Source organism: Macaca fascicularis, chromosome X (assembly GCF_037993035.2).
Source record: "Macaca fascicularis isolate 582-1 chromosome X, T2T-MFA8v1.1".
NCBI lineage: Eukaryota > Metazoa > Chordata > Mammalia > Primates > Cercopithecidae > Macaca > Macaca fascicularis.
The window spans coordinates 389070-406690 of NC_088395.1; the positions used below are offsets into that span (position 1 = coordinate 389070).

At 54.9% G+C, this 17621-nt stretch overlaps 1 long non-coding RNA gene across 7 annotated transcripts; it reads left to right on the plus strand.

Annotated features, from left to right (window-relative positions):
* The first annotated feature begins 22 nt into the window (after window positions 1-22).
* On the plus strand, window positions 23-17050 carry LOC123570873 (uncharacterized). Of its 7 annotated transcripts, none has more exons than XR_006695090.2 (3): window positions 23-385; window positions 13028-13209; window positions 16715-17050. It is a non-coding gene; the product is annotated as an uncharacterized lncRNA (long non-coding RNA). The 7 variants fall into 7 exon arrangements; XR_010584309.1 differs by having other exon boundaries at window positions 23-336; XR_012430000.1 differs by having other exon boundaries at window positions 23-187.
* The last annotated feature ends 571 nt before the right edge of the window (window positions 17051-17621 follow it).

Consider the following 17621-nt stretch of genomic DNA (forward strand, 5'->3'; position numbering starts at 1 on the left):
CGTCACTGCGCCGCGTCATCGCGACGACGTCATCACCGGGCGACGCCGCCGCTGGCCCCCGCGCGCACCGCGGCCCTCGGAGCCTTTGCAGGAGGCTTTGATGGGGCCAAGCGGCTGCGGTCAGGACGGAGGAGGGGCTGTGGCGGCCGTCCCGCCCGAGCCCTTTCTGCGTTTAGGAATTTAAGAGGTGCGGCCCATGGCGGCGAGGCGGCCTTAGAGCGGCGGAGATGCGAGCATGCGCAATGCGTCCCTGCCAGAGCGAGGGGAGGGGCAGCCTCCGCATGGAGCATGCGCCGTGCGTAGCGGTGGAGGCGCTTCGTTCGGGAGGCCGGTCGGGTGAGCATGCGCAGTGCCTGCCCGCGGGGCGCGAGGCAGAGGCTGGAAGGTGTGTGAGCGGGCGGGGCTGGGGGACGGGAGTGCGCCTGCGCAGTGGGAGGCACCGGGAACGAGCGAGCATGCGGGGTGCGCGCCCGCCGAGCTCGGGAGCGAGCGTGCGGCCTGCGGGAGCGCGCGGGGGAAAAATAAACGCAACTTTTCAATATAACGGGCTCCGTGGGACCCAAAGGGCCCCGTTTCTGTTAGCTTTGCTTATCAGACAGTAAAGACAGGTTGGAGGCGTTGGACCCCTGTAAACGTTGGAGTGCTGGGATGAGCGTCCACTGCTTTGAAAATTGCAAAAATCGTCTACGTCCGGGGATGTGACGTTAGTTCTTTAAATAACTTGACCCAGGAGTTGTGTCTGTTTGTGCTTTCAACAGTGTCCATCAAGACATTGCATTATCCTCTCTCTGGCACACATGCACCTCTTTCCTTTACGTCTTCCCCACCCCCCCTTTTATTCATGTTTTTATCAAAATAGGGTTTCAGCTGGGTTTGCACCCTTTTAGAGTAAATTCAAGGTCTTTTATGAGCCAGGGTCTCCTACTTCTGAGCTGCATCAATCCAGCTAGACTCAATAAGTAACTCTTTTTTGGAGTTTTACGTATTTATTTATTTATTGGGATGGAGCCTCGCTCTGTTGCCCGGGCTGGAGTGCAATGGTGAGATCTCGGCTCACTGCAGCCTCTGCCTTCTGGGTTCAAGGGATCCTCCTGCCTCAGCCTCCTGAGCAGCTGGGATTACAGGCGCCCGTCACCACGCTTGGCTAATTTTTTGTATTTTTGGTAGAGACGGGGTTTCACCATGTCGGCCAGGCTGGTCTCGCACTCCTGACCTCAAATGATCCACACGCCTCGGCCTCCCAAAGTGCTGGGATTACAGGCGTGAGCTACCGCGCCCGGCCTAAGTAACTCTTTTCGTTCGTTTGAGACAGGGTTTTGGTCTGTCACCCAAGCTGCGATCTTAGCTCAGTGCAGCCTTGATCTCCCGGCTCAAGCAATCCTCCAACCTCAGCCTTCCAAGCAGCTGGGACAACAGGCACACGCCACCATGCCTGGCTAATTTTTAATTTTGTTGTTGATAGGGAGAAGGTCTGGCTCTGTTGCCCAAGCTGGTCTCACACTCCTGGCCTCAAGCCCTCCTCCTGCCTTTGCTTCTGTCTTGGCCTCCTGGGATTCCAGGCGTGAGCCACCGCGCCCGGCGTCAGTCACTCATCAACGACGGTTTTGTGTTGTGTCCGTCCTGATTTCAATCTCAGGTTGTGTTCCATGACCGGACATAAAAATCCGAGCGCTCTTGGTCAGAAGAGCCGCATCACGCAGGAATTCTGTGAACTTATTTTGACTAACCGGGAAGCACACGTGTGTGTGTGTGTGTGTGTGTGTGCGAGACGCCGTGATTTCTACGGGGAAGTGGATATGTTAATACAGATCTCTGTTTAGAGTGTGTCTCCTACACAGGCATCTTTTCAAAGAACAAACGTGGTGTTCATTGAGTCCCTGTGTGAGGCATCACTGCGGTTGTGAGGGGAAAGGATTCCTTTCAACGCTAGCACAAGAGAGCTTTATCTGCCAGGGTCCTGGGGCGCAGTGGCGAGGCCCAGGGCCAACAGGACAGAAATAAACTCAGGGCAGAAACAGAATGTTTCTTCAGTGTGCGCTGGGGCCTCGGCGCAGGCTCCGCTGTGGGAGAACAAAGAGGTGCTGTCGGGCCCCCAGGCTGGCAGGGCGTGAGGTGTGCAGAGCTTGCTGGCATGTGGCCAGCTCCAGTTATCCAAGCTGCCCTACAGCAGGATGGACGCCCTGCCCGTTTGGGTCTGTCCGTCTTGCAGGGCTGCTGGGTGGCCAGCGGAATCATCCTGGGGAGACAACGGTGAGGGCAGGCCGGGTGCAATGGCTCACGCCTGTCATCCCAGCACTTTGGGAGGCCGAGGCAGGAGGATTGTTTGAACCCAGGAGGTCAAGACCAGCCTGGGCAACATGGCAAGACCCCATCTCTAGAGAAAATGTAAAAAAGTTAGCTGGACATCGTCGTGTGCACCTGTGGTCCCAGCTACTCGGGAGGCTGAGGTGCGAAGATCGATTGAGCCTGGGAGGTTGAGGATTCGGTGAACCGAGATCTCACCACCGCTTTCCAGCCTAGGCAGGAGTGAAAGACCCTGTCCTTAAAAGCATTAATTTTTAAAAAGCAACCAGACGTGGTGGCTCACACCTGTCATCCCAGCACTTTGGGAGGCCGAGGTGCCGGGGGAACGCCTGAGGTCAGGAGTTCGAGGCCAGCCTGACCAACAGGGTGAAACCCCGTATCTACAAAAATTACTTGGGCATGATGGCGGGTGCTCGTCATCCTAGATACTTGGGAGGCTGAGGCGGGAGAATCACTTGAACCCGGGAGGCGGAGGTTGCGGTGAGCCGGCATCGTGCCACTGCAGTCCAGCCTGGGCGACAGAGCGAGACTCCATCTCAAAAAAATAAGTAAAAATAAAATAAAAAGCGAGAACGGGGAGGGAAGAGTAGAGAGGAAGATCCCGGAGCTTCCTTGGGGGGTGAGGAAGGTGGGAGCCACGACGGTTGTAGAGGGAGAGCAGCTCCTCCCTTCACCCACCTGAGCCCGGGTCTCCTGTGTGGCCACAGCCTCTGCAGCCCACAGGGCCCCACGTTGTGAGGTTCACACACCTGCAGCTGCTCAGAAGTGCAAACTCACCCCCTGCATGACGTGCTCTGGATATCAGTCGGCCTTCGCACCGCAGCCCTGGGTGGTTGATCGAACGCTAAAGCTCCAGACCTGGAGATGCCCCAGAGGAAGCGCCTGGCAGGTGTAGGATCTCCCTGGTCCTGGGCTGGCCCAAAGCTCCCAGCTAGGCGTATGCAGTGAGAGGTCAAACAGGGATCAAGTTTATATCTGCTGCTTGCATTCCGCATGATGACTTAAAAAAAGAAAAGAAAGAAAGAAAGAAAGAAATCCTGGCCGGGCGCGGTGGCTCACGCCTGTCATCCCAGCACTTTGGGAGGCCGAGGCGGGCGGATCACGAGGTCTGGAGAGCGAGACCAGCCTGACCAACATGGTGAAACCCCGTCTCTACTAAAAATACAAATGTCAGCCGGGCGTGGTAGCAGATGCCGGTCATCCCAGCTACTCGGGAGGCTGAGGCAGGAGAATCGCTTGAACCCGGGAGACTGAGATTGCAGTGAGCCGAGATCGCGCCATTGCAGTCCAGTCTGGGCGACAGAGCGGGACTCTGTCTCAAAAATAAAACAAAACAAACAGAAATAATCTCTGTTTCTGTCAGTTGACTCCAAAGCAGCCACAAATGCGTGTAAGTTTGATGTAAAGTCAGTTTTCTCTCAAAGTAGCTATGAGTTTTGTGTGAAGGTTCTTTTCTTTTTCTCTGTTTTTTATTTTTTATTTTGGAGACAGAGTCTCGCTCTGTCGCCCAGGCTGGAGTGCAGTGGCGCGATCTCAGCTCAATCCAATTTCTGCCTCCCGGGTTCACGCCGTTCTCCTGCCTCAGCCTCCCCAGTAGCTGGGACTACAGGCGCCCGCCACCTCGCCCGGCTAATTTTTTATATTTTTAGTAGAGACGGGGTTTCACCGTGTTAGCCAGGATGGTCTCGATCTCCTGACCTCGTGATCCGCCCGCCTCAGCCTCCCAAAGTGCTGGGATGACAGGTGTGAGCCACCGCGCCCGGCCTTTATTTATTTATTTTTGAGACAGGGTCTTGCTCTGTCTGTCGCCCAGGCTGGAGTGCAGTGGCGTGATCATAGTTCTCTGTAGCCTCAACCTCCCAGGCTCAAGCAACCCTCCCACCTCACCCTCTAAGTGGCTGGGAACATAGGTATGTGCCACCACACCTGGCTAATTTTTGCATCTTTTTGTAGAGGTGGGCGTCTTGCTTTGTTGCCCAGGCTTGTCTCAAACTCCTGACCCCAAGCGATCCTCCTGCCTTGGCCTCCCAGAGTGCTGTGGTCACACCTGTCATCCCAGCACTTTGGGCGGCCGACGCGGGCGGATCACTTGAGGTCAGGAGTTCGAGACCAGCCTGGCCAATATGGTGAAACCCCGTCTGTATTAAAAATGCAAAAATTAGGCCGGGCGCGGTGGCATCCGTCAGAGTGCCTGGCCTCTTCCTTCGTAACTACTTCAGGCCGTGTCCTCATCCATCTTCCAGAAACCAGGAACCCTTCACACGAGCCCCAGCTTTTGTCCCGAGCGGCCTCCGCCGCCACTTGCTTGGCAAAATAAAAGGTAAGTGGGAAAAGGCCCGATTTCCGTTTTCATCTCTAATTGAATTCTCTGCTGGCCTGTCGGTCCCCCACGGCCGTGTGTCAGGTTTTGACGACGAGGAAAAGAAACTCTGTGTTTTGATAATACGATCTTCAGCAAAACCTTCAACTCAGTTTCCTCTCCCCGGAGACGGTGTATCTTCCAGGGTTGAATGAAATCCCTTATTCACAGGGAACACGTTCCAATTTAGTCGGAATATTCAGCGTGCCGCCGCGGCCGCGGTGATGGATGGCGTGTGGAAATACCACGGCTCCAGCCGTCAGACGTCCGCTACTGGAAGAAATAATGAAGGCCATTCAGTAATTCTATCGGGGGCCGAAATGTGCCTTGCATGGCCAGGGCCCCGGCCTTCTCTGATTCCCTTACTCACCACATCTCCGTTTAAAAGGAGAAAAAAAAAAAACGTCGTGTGGTCACCAATGAAGAATTAATGGAAGCGAGACCGGGCGACCGGATGCGGGGCCGAGGGCCAGAGGCGGCCGCCACGTGCCGCTGTTTACATGAAGTCGCGGAGATTCCAGGGACCGGTGAGGTCGCCTTGTCAGAAGCTGCTGGGCCGGGTGAACCTGACAACGATCGCCTAAGATGAATTTAGAAAAGGGGAAGATTAAATCTTTGGAGGTGATGGAGGATCAGAAGCCCATCCCGACCGACACGGCCGTCGCCAGCCCGTAAGATGAGGCTTGTGACTTCCAGGGTGCGGACGGGGCTCAGAACCGGGGGTGGGACCATGTCAAGCCTGGGAATCGGCGGCCAGAGATGAAAAGATTGTGAGCCTGGGACGAGTGGACCCAGATTCTCGGTGGCTTTTTATCATATTCTAGGAGACGTTTGGGAGGAAATGTTTGCAAAGGACATGCAGACGGCATTTTCTTTTCTCTCTCTCTCTCTCTTTTTTTTCTCTTTTTTCTTTTTTTTTTTTTTTTTGAGACGTAGTTTTTGCTCTGTCGCCCAGGCTGGAGTGTAATGATGTAATCTCAGCTCACCGCAAACGCCGCCTCCCGGGTTCAAGCGATTCTCCTGCCTCAGCCTCCCGAGTAGCTGGGATGACAGGCACCTACCAGCACGCCCGGCTAATTTTTGTATTTTTAGTGGAGACGGGGTTTCGCCGTGTTGGCCAGGCTGGTCTCGAACTGCTGACCTCAAGGGAACTGTCCGCCTCGGCCTCCCAAAGTGCTGGGATGACAGGTGTGAGCCACCGCCCACGGCCTGGCTTCTTATTTGGAAATAGCGTCTTTGCAGATGTGATTAACTGAAGGACCTGGAGATGAGATCGTCCTGGAGTGGGACCGGTCCTGAATCCAATGACGGGCATCCTTCTGAGACACAGAAGAGGAGACACAGACACAGAGGAGGAGGCCACGTGGAGACGGAGGCAGAGACTGGAGTGATGCGGCCACAAGCCCAGGGACGCCTGGAGCCCCCGGGAGCTGGGAGAGGCAGGAAGGATCCTCCCCTAGAGCCTCCAGAGGGAACTGGGTCCAGTTGTAATGGGTTGAAGCGCAGACCCTGAAAAGATATGTCCGTATACTAGAGCCCAGAACCTGGAATGAGATGTTATTTGGAAATAACGAATTTTGCAGATGTAATGAGTTAAGGATCTGGAGATGACATCGTCCTGGATTAGGCTGGGCCCTAAATGCAATGGCAGGTGTCCATGTAAGAGACAGAAGAGGAGACACAGACACAGAGGGGGAGGCCACGTGGAGACGGAGGCAGAGACTGGAGTGATGCGGCCACAAGCCCAGGGACGCCTGCAGCCCCCGGGAGCTGGGAGAGGCAGGAAGGAGCCTCCCCTGGAGGCTCTGGAAGGAGTGTGACCCTGAGACACCTTCATCTCAGACTCATAATACGTCCAGGACAAGGACAGGATGGATTCCTGATGTTTTAAGCTGCCGTTGTGTGGTCACTTTACTCCCTGGCAACCCCCCTGTCACTGCAACAGCGAATGCACTGGGTGTGAGCAGAAAATCCGGACGTGGTCGGAGGGACTTGCTGAGAAGTGGCCGGAGGAGGCTGCCCCAGACACCACGGCCGTCTCCGCCTGCCCCCGCCCCCCGCACACACACACCCTCCAGGACTGAGGAGGCCGTGGGCTCGCTGGGCGGGCACCATCTGCCGTCTTTGTCTTCCGAAGGAGCCTGTGTGGAAGGGACGCCTCCGGGGAGAACAGCTGCCGTCCGGGAGCCGTTCCGGTTATTTTCAGGCCTCCTCTTCGTGCCCCAGAGGTCAGGGAGCAGCAGATTTCAGGAAGCCTCGGCCACGCGCTGCGTTAGTGCTGCCGTGACTTTCTGGTTCCAGAATCCCAGGAATGCGATTCACTCTTAATCCCCACCTTCAAGGCTCTGTCAGGCATTTCCGTGCAGAAACACACTTTTTTTTTTTTTTTTTGAGACAGAGTCTTGCTCTGTCCCCCAGGCTGGAGTGCAGTGGTGCAAGCTCGGCTCACTGCAAGCTCCGCCTCCCGGGTTCAAGCGATTCTCCTGCCTCAGCCTCCCCAGTAGCTGGGATTCCAGGCGCCCACCAGCACACCCAGCTAATTTTTTGTATTCTTTCTAGAGATGGGGTTTCGGCCGGGCGCGGTGGCTCACGCCTGTCATCCCAGCACGTTGGGAGGCCGAGATGGGCGGATCACGAGGTCAGGAGATCGAGAAACCCCGTCTCTACTAAAAAATACAAAAAAAAAAATGAGCCGGGCGAGGTGGCGGGCACCTGTAGTCCCAGCTACTCGGGAGGCTGAGGCAGGAGAATGGCGGGAACCCGGGAGGCGGAGCTTGCAGTGAGCTGAGATCCGGCCACTGCACTCCAGCCTGGGCGACAGAGCGAGACTCCGTCTCAAAAAAAAAAGATGGGGTTTCATTTCATGTCTATGCTGTTTCCAAATAGGGTCCCACGCCAGGGCCGGTGGCTCACACCTATAGCGTTGGCCAGGCTGGTCTCGAACTCCTGACTTCAGGTCACCCGCCCGCCTCGGCCTCCCAAAATGCCAGGATGACAGGCCTGAGCCACCGCCCCCGGCCAGAAACGCACGATTTTATGCACCTTATTTGGAAATAGCGTAGAGATGATGAGACCCCATCTCTACAGAGAATACAAAAAATTAGCCAGGCGTGGTGCTGCGTGCCTGGAATCCCAGCTACTGGGCATAGCCACAGTGGCAGATGGGATAGAGTGGATGTTGGTGGTGAGGAGAAGGTCGTGCCCTTCTCGAAGCGTTTGTGGCGTTGGGACCAGTTTGAACACAGCACCTTGAGTGGCAGAGACAGGACGTCCCCCAAATCCCACGTCCCCCGCAGTTGTTGGTGAGACAAATGCGTCAAGATAGGCCTTGGTCTCCAGTTTGAGAACTTTTCTAACCACGGGGCACATGGTAGAGTCAGAACTGGGTTTACAGAAAGTGGATTATCAATTCCAGATTCCTTTCTGACTCACTTTGATTTTATTTATTAGTATTATTTTTTGAGACGGAGTCTTGCTCTGCCGCCCATACTGGAGTGCAGTGGCGCGATCTCGGCTCACTGCAAGCTCCGGCTCCCGGGTTCACGCCATTCTCCTGCCTCAGCCTCCCGAGTAGCTGGGACTACAGGCGCCCGCCACCTCGCCTGGCTAGTTTTTTTGTATTTTTAGTAGAGACGGGGTTTCATTGTGTTAGCCAGGATGGTCTCGATCTCCTGACCTCGTGATCCGCCCGTCTCGGCCTCCCAAAGTGCTGGGATTACAGGCGTGAGCCACTACACCCGGCCCATTTTATTTTATTTTTTATTTTTATTGAGACAGAATCACGCTGTGTCTCCCAGGCTGGAGTGCAATGACGTGATCTCGGCTCACTGCAACCTCCGCCTCCTGGGCTCAGGCGATTCTCCCGCCTCAGTCTCCTGAGTAGCTGGGATTACAGGTGCCCACCACCACGCCCAGCTAATTTTTGTATTTTTAGTAAAGACGGGGTTTCACTATGTTAGTCAGACAGGGACAGCTCAAAGGCGAGACACGGACCGAGGGACAAAGCCAGGGCCTCGGCAGGAAGGGCGGGATGAGAGCCACGCACCTGGAATTGGGGTGACTGATGTGGGCACCAGGAAACAGCATGAGGAGGACCTCTCAGCTCCCAAGAGAAGCATGTTCATGACGTGCTTTTAGATGAGGAAAGGCAACCTGCAAGACAAGCGTATCGTGTGCTGCCTTTAAGATAAGTACGTGTGTGCCACATGTTTACGGAGCCGGTGCGGTGTGTTAAGTATATTCTACAATTGCTATAGATTATATAACTTATACACAGTATAATGATATATCTCATATGATGATATAATGCGTAATATGCAATACATAATCTATTAGCCATCTATTTCATAACCTACATACACGTTCCACGTATATAAGGTGTATACATATTGCAGCAATATAGCGTATTAGATGTTGGATAGAATACTGTTATGTATATATACGTTACATAGGGTAATAATATTGTAGTATTGTCACACCTGTCATCCCAGCTCTTTGGGAGGCTGAGGTGGGCAGGTCATGAGGTCCAGAGTTAGAGACCAGCCTGGCCAACATAGTGAAACCCCATGTCTACTAAAAGTGCAAAAATTAGCCGGGCGAGGTGGCGGGCGCCTGTAGTCCCAGCTACTCAGGAGGCTGAGGCAGGAGAATGGCGTGAACCCGGGAGGCGGAGGTTGCGGTGAGCTGAGATCCGGCTACTACACTCCAGCCTGGGCGACAGAGCGAGACTCCGTCTCAAAAAAAAAAAACGCAAAAATTAGCCGGGCGTGGTGTCGGGCGCCTGTAATCCCAGCTACCTGGAGGCTGAGGCGGGAGAATTGCTTGAACCCGGGAGGCGGAGGTTGCAGTGAGCCGAGATCGCACCACTGCACTCCAGCCTGGGAAACAGTGAGACTCCGTCTCTAACAAAAAAAAAAAATAGAATTTTGCTGATGTCTGCCCCGGCCAACATGGAGAAACCCCGTCTCTACTAAAAATACAAAAATTAGCCGGGCGTGGTGGCAGGTGCCTGTAATCCCAGCTACTCGGGAGGCTGAGGCAGGAGAATGGCGGGAACCCGGGAGGCGGAGGTTGCAGTGAGCCGAGATCGCGTCACTGCACTCCAGCCTGGGGGACAGAGTGAAACTCAGTTGTTTCAGTGCAGGACCAAATAATTGAGAGCAGCCTGGGCAACAGAGTAAGAGCTAGGTCGCTAGAAAAAAATTATCCAGGTGGGAGGATCGCTTGAGCCTAGGAGGTCGAGGCTGCCGTGAGCTGTGATCGCACCACTGCACTCCGGCCTGGGCAACAGACCAAGACCTCGTCTCCAAAAGAAAAGAAAAAAAAAAGGTGCCAATTCAAAGAGCTTTAATGAAGGTCTCAATGTACTTGTCTAGTGTATGTGCGTGTTTCTGGACTCAAACGCCAAGTTTTGGCCACCGTGGGTGGGAGATCATTTGGCAACAATCATGTAATAATGTCCCAAGGTGATACACCCTGGATCTCAGAGAAATCAAAATGTAACCATTTCAGAGGTTTTTTTGTTTCTTTGTCTCAAAGAAAAAATCCTGTCGGCATCAAACTTTTCTTTATTTTTTTCAGCTGAGGTCTTGCTCTGTTGCCCAGGTTCAACCCCGCGGGCTCCACTGAGTCTCCCGTGTCAGCCTCCTGAGTTGCTGGGACTACAGGTGTATGCCGTCATGCCGGGCTAATTTTAATTTTTTTTTTTTGGAGAGATGAGGGTCTTGCTATATTGTCCAGGCTGGTTTCGAACTCCTGGCCTCAAACGATGCTCCCATATCGGCCTCCTGAGTGGTTGGGACTATGGGCGTGAGCCACCATCCTCGGCTAATTTTATTTTTAAATTTTTCGTAGAGGCTCTTGCCTGTAATTCCAGCACTTTGGGAGGCCGAGGCTGGTGGATTGCGTGAGCCCAGGAGTTCCAGACCAGCCCTTGCCCGTATGGCAAAACCTCATCTCTACTAAAAAATACAAAAAAAAAAAATTAGCCAAGTTTGATGATGTGCACCTGTAATCCCAGCTACTTGGGAGACTGAGGCAGGAGAATCGCTTGAACCCGGGAGGCGGAGATTGCAGTGAGCCGAGATCCACTGCACTCCAGCCTGGGCGACAACGAGACTCTGTCTAAAAAAATAAAAATAAAAAAATCAATGCTCTGTGAAAATAGAGCTGTGGGACCACGGACCCGCTAGGCACAGAGTCTCAAGCCTCCTAGAGGAAGATAGAAAAGGGTTTTTCTTTTAGATCCGCGAGATTTAAATAAGAATGGAGAGAGCACCCAGGAAAGCACAGCTGTGGCTCTGCCGCTCTGCAAAGCCAGCTGGGCAGCCCCGCCAGGAATTCCGAGGGCCGAAAGGGGCCGTGTCCGCTCCCCCATCCTGGAAATAGTCTCAGAGTCTGGGTGGGCGCCGGGGACGAGCTTTCAACAGCTCTCCTGGCCCCAACATTCCGTCCACACATTCCACGACCAGGACAGCCGCCCCCTGCCAGGGATTCACCGGGGGTCACGCCGCGCGGCAGGAATGCACGCGCCCGATTTAGACATCCCGCTTGGCATCTGCGGTCAGGGCGGCTTGCAGAGGCCCGGGGCGGTTGGATGCCGGAGATGCTGGAGCTCTGAGGTCTGCAGGAGGAATTTTGCTTTTCCGCTGGGCTGGTCGGGGAGGAAGGAAGCTGGGGAGAAGCCGGGAGCCCCACAGCCTCCACAGTGCCTGCCCTTCCAAAAAACGAGCCAGGTCCCCTCGTAGCCAGCATGACCTCAGGCCTGGGGAATGTGCCACCTTCCGAATGAGAAGGGCGCTGGGTGCCACCCGCGGGGAACCTTGACACAGCGTCTCCCTCCTTCCTCCAGGGCCCACGGCCGAGCTCGGAGCTGCCGGAGACCTCGGGGGGTGGGGGGTGGGGTGCAGAGCAGAGGAGAACCCCAATCCCCAGGAGTTAGGTCTTTTTCTCTGCAGAAGGAGGACTTGTGTGGTTGCCACCCGGAGGCCCTTGTCTGTGCGGCTCAGCTGTGTTTAGGTCTCCGTTGCTGGGTGATAACGGGGGAGACACAAACAGAGCTCGGTCAGCCGGGGCCGGGGCAGGAGCAGGTGCAGCTGGACTGCAGGGCAAGGGCCGGCTGCTGCCCACAGTCATGCTGAGAAGCATGTCACACCCATTGCAGGGGAAATGGCTCCTTTTATTTTTTATTTATTTGATGATGATGATTCTTGTTTTTGAGACCGAGTTTCGCTCTTGTCGCCCAGGCTGGAGTGCAGTGGTGCAGTCTCAGCTAACCACAACCTCAGTCTCCTGGGTTCGAGTGATTCTCCTGCCTCAGCCTCCTGAGTAGCTGGGATTCCAGGCACCTGCCACCACGCCCAGCCAATTTTTATTCTGTTTTGTTTTGTTTTTTGAGAGGGAGTCTTGCTCTGTGGCCCAGGCTGGAGTGCAGTGGTGCGATCTCAGCTCACTGCAACCTCCGCCTCCCGGGTTCAAGCAATTCTCCTGCCTCAGCCTCCTGAGTAGCTGGGGTGACAGGTGCCCACACCATGCCTGGCTAATTTTTGTATTTTTAGTGGAGACGGGGTCTCGACGCGTTGGCCACGCTGGTCTCGAACTCCTGACCTCCGGTGATCCACCAGCCTCGGCCTCCCAAAGTGCTGGGGTTTCAGGCGTGAGCCACCGCGCCCGGCCTATTTTAAAAATTATTTTATTATTATTAGTTTTGAGACAGAGTTTCGCTCCTGATGTCCAGGTTGGAGTGCGGTGGTGCCATCTCGGCTCACTGCAACCTCCGCTCCCGGGTTCAAGCGATTCTCCTGCCTCAGCCCCCTGAGTAGCTGGGATGACAGGTGCGCGCCACCTCGCCCGGCTAATTTTTGTATTTTTAGTAGAGACGGGGTTTCACCGTGTTGGCCAGGATGGTCTCCATCTCCTGACCTCGTGATCTGCCCGCCTCGGCCTCCCAAAGTGCTGGGATGACAGGCGTGAGCCACGGCGCCCGGCCCTGTTTTATTTTTTATTTTTTTTGCAAGGAAGGAATGAGGGGATTTATGGAGAACGGAAGGACATTGCACAGCGTGGGAGCAGCCCGAGCAGAGGAGCTGAAAGACTAAAGGGGATGGGCTTTTAAAGACGTTTAATTAAAAGGAATTAAATTTCCCTTATGACATTTAGAAAAAAAAAAAAAAAAAAAAGTCCAAATGGCACAAAACAGTCAGCTTGCTTTGTGCCTGGGCCGCGGCGTCCGGAACATCATTAGAATAGAACCGGAAGCGTGTCTGGATTTTAACGTTCACCCTCCGAGCTGCAGAATTCTCATTAGCCGCAGATGAAAGATGAAAGAGAGATGAGAGAAGTCACCAATTTTCTCTAATTATTTAGCAATTAACCATCCGAGCACCCCAGGTGGCGTGGACTCACGCGGCTCTTCAACCAAATACCTGCTTCTGGAGTTGCCCTGACTGGCCGTCTGAAATTCATGATAAAAAATGGATGAAGGCCTGGTTTTCACATTGTGGCCGATGAATGCTGTCCCAGTCTTGTTCTCCTGTCCGTTTACCGCGGTACGTAACACGGGCAGAACCTAGAATTCACCTTTTGCGACATTTTTTGTTTGTTTGTTTCTTTGTTTTTGAGACGGAGTCTCGCTCTGTGGCCCAGGCTGGAGTGCAGTGGCTGGATCTCAGCTCACCGCAACCTCTGCCTCCCGGGTTCACGCCATTCTCCTGCCTCAGCCTCCTGAGTAGCTGGGACTACAGGCGCCGCCACCTCGCCCGGCTAGTTTTTTGTATTTTCAGTAGAGACGGGGTTTCACCATGTTAGCCAGGCTGGTCTCGATCTCCTGACTTCCTGATCCACCCACCTCAGCCTCCCAAAGTGCTGGGATTACAGGCGTGAGCCGCTGCGCCCGGCCAAGAATTAGTATTATGTTTAGCGCAAAATTAGAAATGCCTATATATATATTTTATATATGTTAGAATAAATTATTAATTTATTATTATAAATTATTAATTAATAATTTTAATTAGGACACTCCCAAGTCTCAGTCTGTTTAGTAAATACTTTTGTTTTCTTTTTTTAAGACTTGAGTTTCACTCTCGTTACCCAGGCTGGAGTACAGTGGTGTGATCTCGGCTCACCTCAACCTCCGCCTCCCGGGTTCAAGCGATTCTCCTGCCTCAGCCTCCCGAGTAGCTGGGATGACAGGTGCCTGCCACCACACCTGGCTAATTTTTGTGTTTTTAGTAGACACAGGGTTTCGCCGTCTCTACCAGACGCGAGGCTGGTCTTGAACTCCCGACCTCAAGCAATCCACCCGCCTCGGCTTCCCAAAGTGCTGGGATTCCAAAGGGTGTGTGAGCCCCCCGCACCCAGCCTAGCGTGTTCCTGTAACCGTAACATCTCCGGGCGAGGATCTCTGACAACGGGTCCGCCCGGACAGCACGTGGCCTGATCTGAAGCCGGGCTGGAGACACGGTCTGGACCCCACGCTCCTGCCCAGGGCCGCCTCCAGCAGGATCCCGCCCCTGGGAGCCGTGCAAACATCATAAATCCTGCTAATTGCCACGTTCCCCGCGGCCGGAATCCGTGGTCTGTCTACAGTGGCCTCACAGTCTCCAGCCAAGAGTTTCAATCTTCGCTTCTGGACAAATATTACCGAGAAACGTCCGCACAGCCCGGGCGCCCGGCTCCCACATCACAGGGTCTGCGTCTCAGAAACCCACTTGTGTTTGCCGGGAGCCGACGTCAGGCCACAGCAGCAGACGCCCGGACGGGCTAATCCCTCCCACCGCCTTCCAGGCCACCTCACCACACAGGACGCTCCGGGCTTCCCGTAAGAACGGCCGTGCCTGTGACCTGCGGGTGGGGTCACCTCCCCAGCGTGCTTGCCAAGTGAGGCAGGGTGTGGTTTACCTGGGGCTGCTCACCTGGGGCCCACCTGCGTGAGGGGGTCCTGCCCACAGCTGTGCCACGGAATAGAATAATCAGGGCATTGCGTGGCAGCACCTGCTCCCTGACCCAGCCCGAGGCGCCGCGCCCACCGCAGGACGGAGGACACCTTCTACCCTCCTGTCTCACCCGCGCTGCCCACGGGTGTCCCCACAAAACGGGGTCCGTGCGGCGCTGGGATTGGTCACCGTAGCATATCCTCCTGACAAAGACGGGAGCATATCCTCCTGACAGAGACAGAAAGAAACCGGCGGTTCGATTTTAAAAATTAAAAAAAAAAAGGGCTCCCATCTGCTGCTGGCAAATGAAAGGCAATACAGGCTCCTGGCAGAAAATTCTGGAACGCGATAAAGGAAAAAAATAAATGAGTTCGAGAAAACTTTGAGAAGCGTCGCGGCACAAACAGCCTCGGTCTCTAGAGAACGGTTGGAAATATACACGTTCTGGCTCGTCTCTCCGCGGAACTTTTATTTTATTTTATTTTTTTGAGATGGAGTCTCGCTCTGTCGCCCAGGCTGGAGGGCGGTGGCCCGATCTCGGCTTACTGCAGCCTCCGCCTCCCGGTTCAAGTGATTCTCTTGCCTCAGCCTCCTGAGTAGCTGGGATAACAGGCACCTGCCACCACGCCCGGCTAATTTTTGTATTTTTAGTAGAGACGGGGTTTCACCGTGTTGGCCAGGCTGGTCTCGAACTCCCGACCTCAGGTGATCCACCCACCTCAGCCTCCCAAAGTGCTGGGATGACAGGTGTGAGCCACCGCGCCCGGCCCCTCTATTTTTCTTATGAGCAGCTCCCTCCCTTCCCCTCCTCTCCCCTCTCCTCTTTTGAGAGGGCGTCTGTCTTAGTCTGTCGCCCAGGCTGGAGCACAGTGGTGTGATCTCGGCTCACTGCAACCTCCGCCTCCCAGTTCAAGTGATTCTCCTGCCTCAGCCTCCTGAGTAGCTGCAATGACAGGCACCTGCCACCAAGCCCAGCTCATTTTATTATTTTTAGTAGAGACGGGGTTTCTTCATGTTGGCCGGGCTGGTCTTGAACTCCCGACCTCAGGTGATCCACCCGCCTTGGCCTCCCAAAGTGCTGGGATGACAGGCGTGAGCCACCGTGCTTCTCTTGCTGTCTAAATTTTGTTTTGGGCCGGGCGCAGTAGCTCACACCCGCAATCCCAGCACTTTGGGAGGCCGAGGCACGAGGATCTCCGGAGACCAGGAGTCTGAGTGTCCCCCAGCCTGGGTCACATAACGAGACCATGTCTCTAAAAATAATAAAAGATACATTAGCTGGGCCTAGTGACGTGGGTGCCTGTCGCCCCCCCGGCTCCTGAGGAGGCTGAGGCAGGAGGATCACTTTAGCCCAGGAGTTGGAGGCCGGCATGAGCCATGATCTCACCACCGGACTCCAGCCCAGGTGACAGAGCAAGATACCACCTCAAAAATAATAAAAACAAGGCTGGGCACGGCGGCTCGCACCTGTCATCCCGGCACTTTGGGAGGCCGAGGCAGGTGCATCACCTGAGGTCAGGAGTTTGAGACCAGCCCGACCAACATGGTGAAACCCCGTCTCTACTAAAAATACAAAACTTAGCCGGGCGTGGTGGCCGGCATCTGTCATCCCAGCTCCTCGGGAGGCTGAGGCAGGAGAATCACTTGAACCCGAGAGGTGGAGGTTGAGGTGAGCTGACGTAGAGCCACTGCATTCCAGCCTGGGCGGCAAGAGCAAAACTGTATCTCCATCCATCCATCAATCAATAAAATACAATAAAAAAATAAAAAATAAAGATATCAGGATGGATGCAGTGGCTCACGCCTGTCATCCCAGCACTTTGGGAGGCCGAGGCGGGCGGATCACCTGAGGTCGGGAGTTTGAGACCAGCCCAATCAACATGGTGAAACCCCGTCTCTACTGAAAATACAAAATTAGCCGGGCGTGGGGGCAGGTGCCTGTCGTCCCAGCTACTCGGGAGGCTGAGGCAGGAGAATCACTGGAACCCAGGAGGCCGAGGTTGCCGTGAGCCGAGATCCGGCCACCGCACTCCAGCCTGGGCGACAGAGCAAGACTCTGTCTCAAAAAATAACATAGGAAAAAAAAAAGATAATAAAAGCCATTGTTTTCATGCTGCAGACACAGCCCACAGGCCACAGGGCATCGGCGTCTTGTGAGGGGTTACAGGGAACGTCTAAGGGAGACACAGGCTGGCCCAGCTGCCTCCCACCCTTCCTGGCCGGGCGTCCTGAGCCAACCGCCTCAGTGGGAGAAAATCTTCACTCTGAAAACGCTCAGAGCCGCCACCTGCTCCCCGCTCCCGTCTGCCCTGGTTCTCGGGCCCCGGAGCCCGCCCTGTCCAGACCTCCCAGGCCCTGTGGGGAATCCCGATAAACGGGGACGGCGTTCACGGCAGGTCCCTCCCCTGCCTCATGTATTTCGCCACCTGGATAAAATGAGTGTTTTCACAGCTGCCTTTCATTTTTAGTTTTTTACCCCGAGGAAGGAACAAAGCAGTTCGAGGCACCTGCGGCCGGGTTGGGGCGAGGCAGCGGGATTTCGGGACGGGGACGGCGGGGAGGTTCCGGGGGAGCCACACCACGTAGGTGGCGGCCGGCTCCGGCCTGGAGGCCGCGACGTTGCTGAAAGATTTATCACCTGCTCAGCCTCGGAGACGGGGAAGAAAAACACAGACTGGAAATGGTTCTGGCTGACGGACGGACCCCCGGGGAACCGTCCCCAAATACCCCTTTTCTTTCTCCGTTCGGTCACTGCCCGGGCTGAGCTGGGCCTCGTGGATGCTCGTTGAGTGTCCACGGAGCCCGGGATGCTGTGCCGGGTGCCGCGTGGGTGAGGGGGTGACTGTGAGGTTCCCTCGTCTCTAGTGGAGAGATCGGGAGAGTAGACAAAGAAAATAGTATCTAACTGCTGCCTGTGATGAGGGTTTGCTTTTTTTTTAAGAGGGAGTCTCGCTCTGTCCCCCAGGCTGGAGTGCGGTGGTGCGATCTCAGCTCACTGCAGCCTCCGCCTCCCGGGTTCAAGTGAT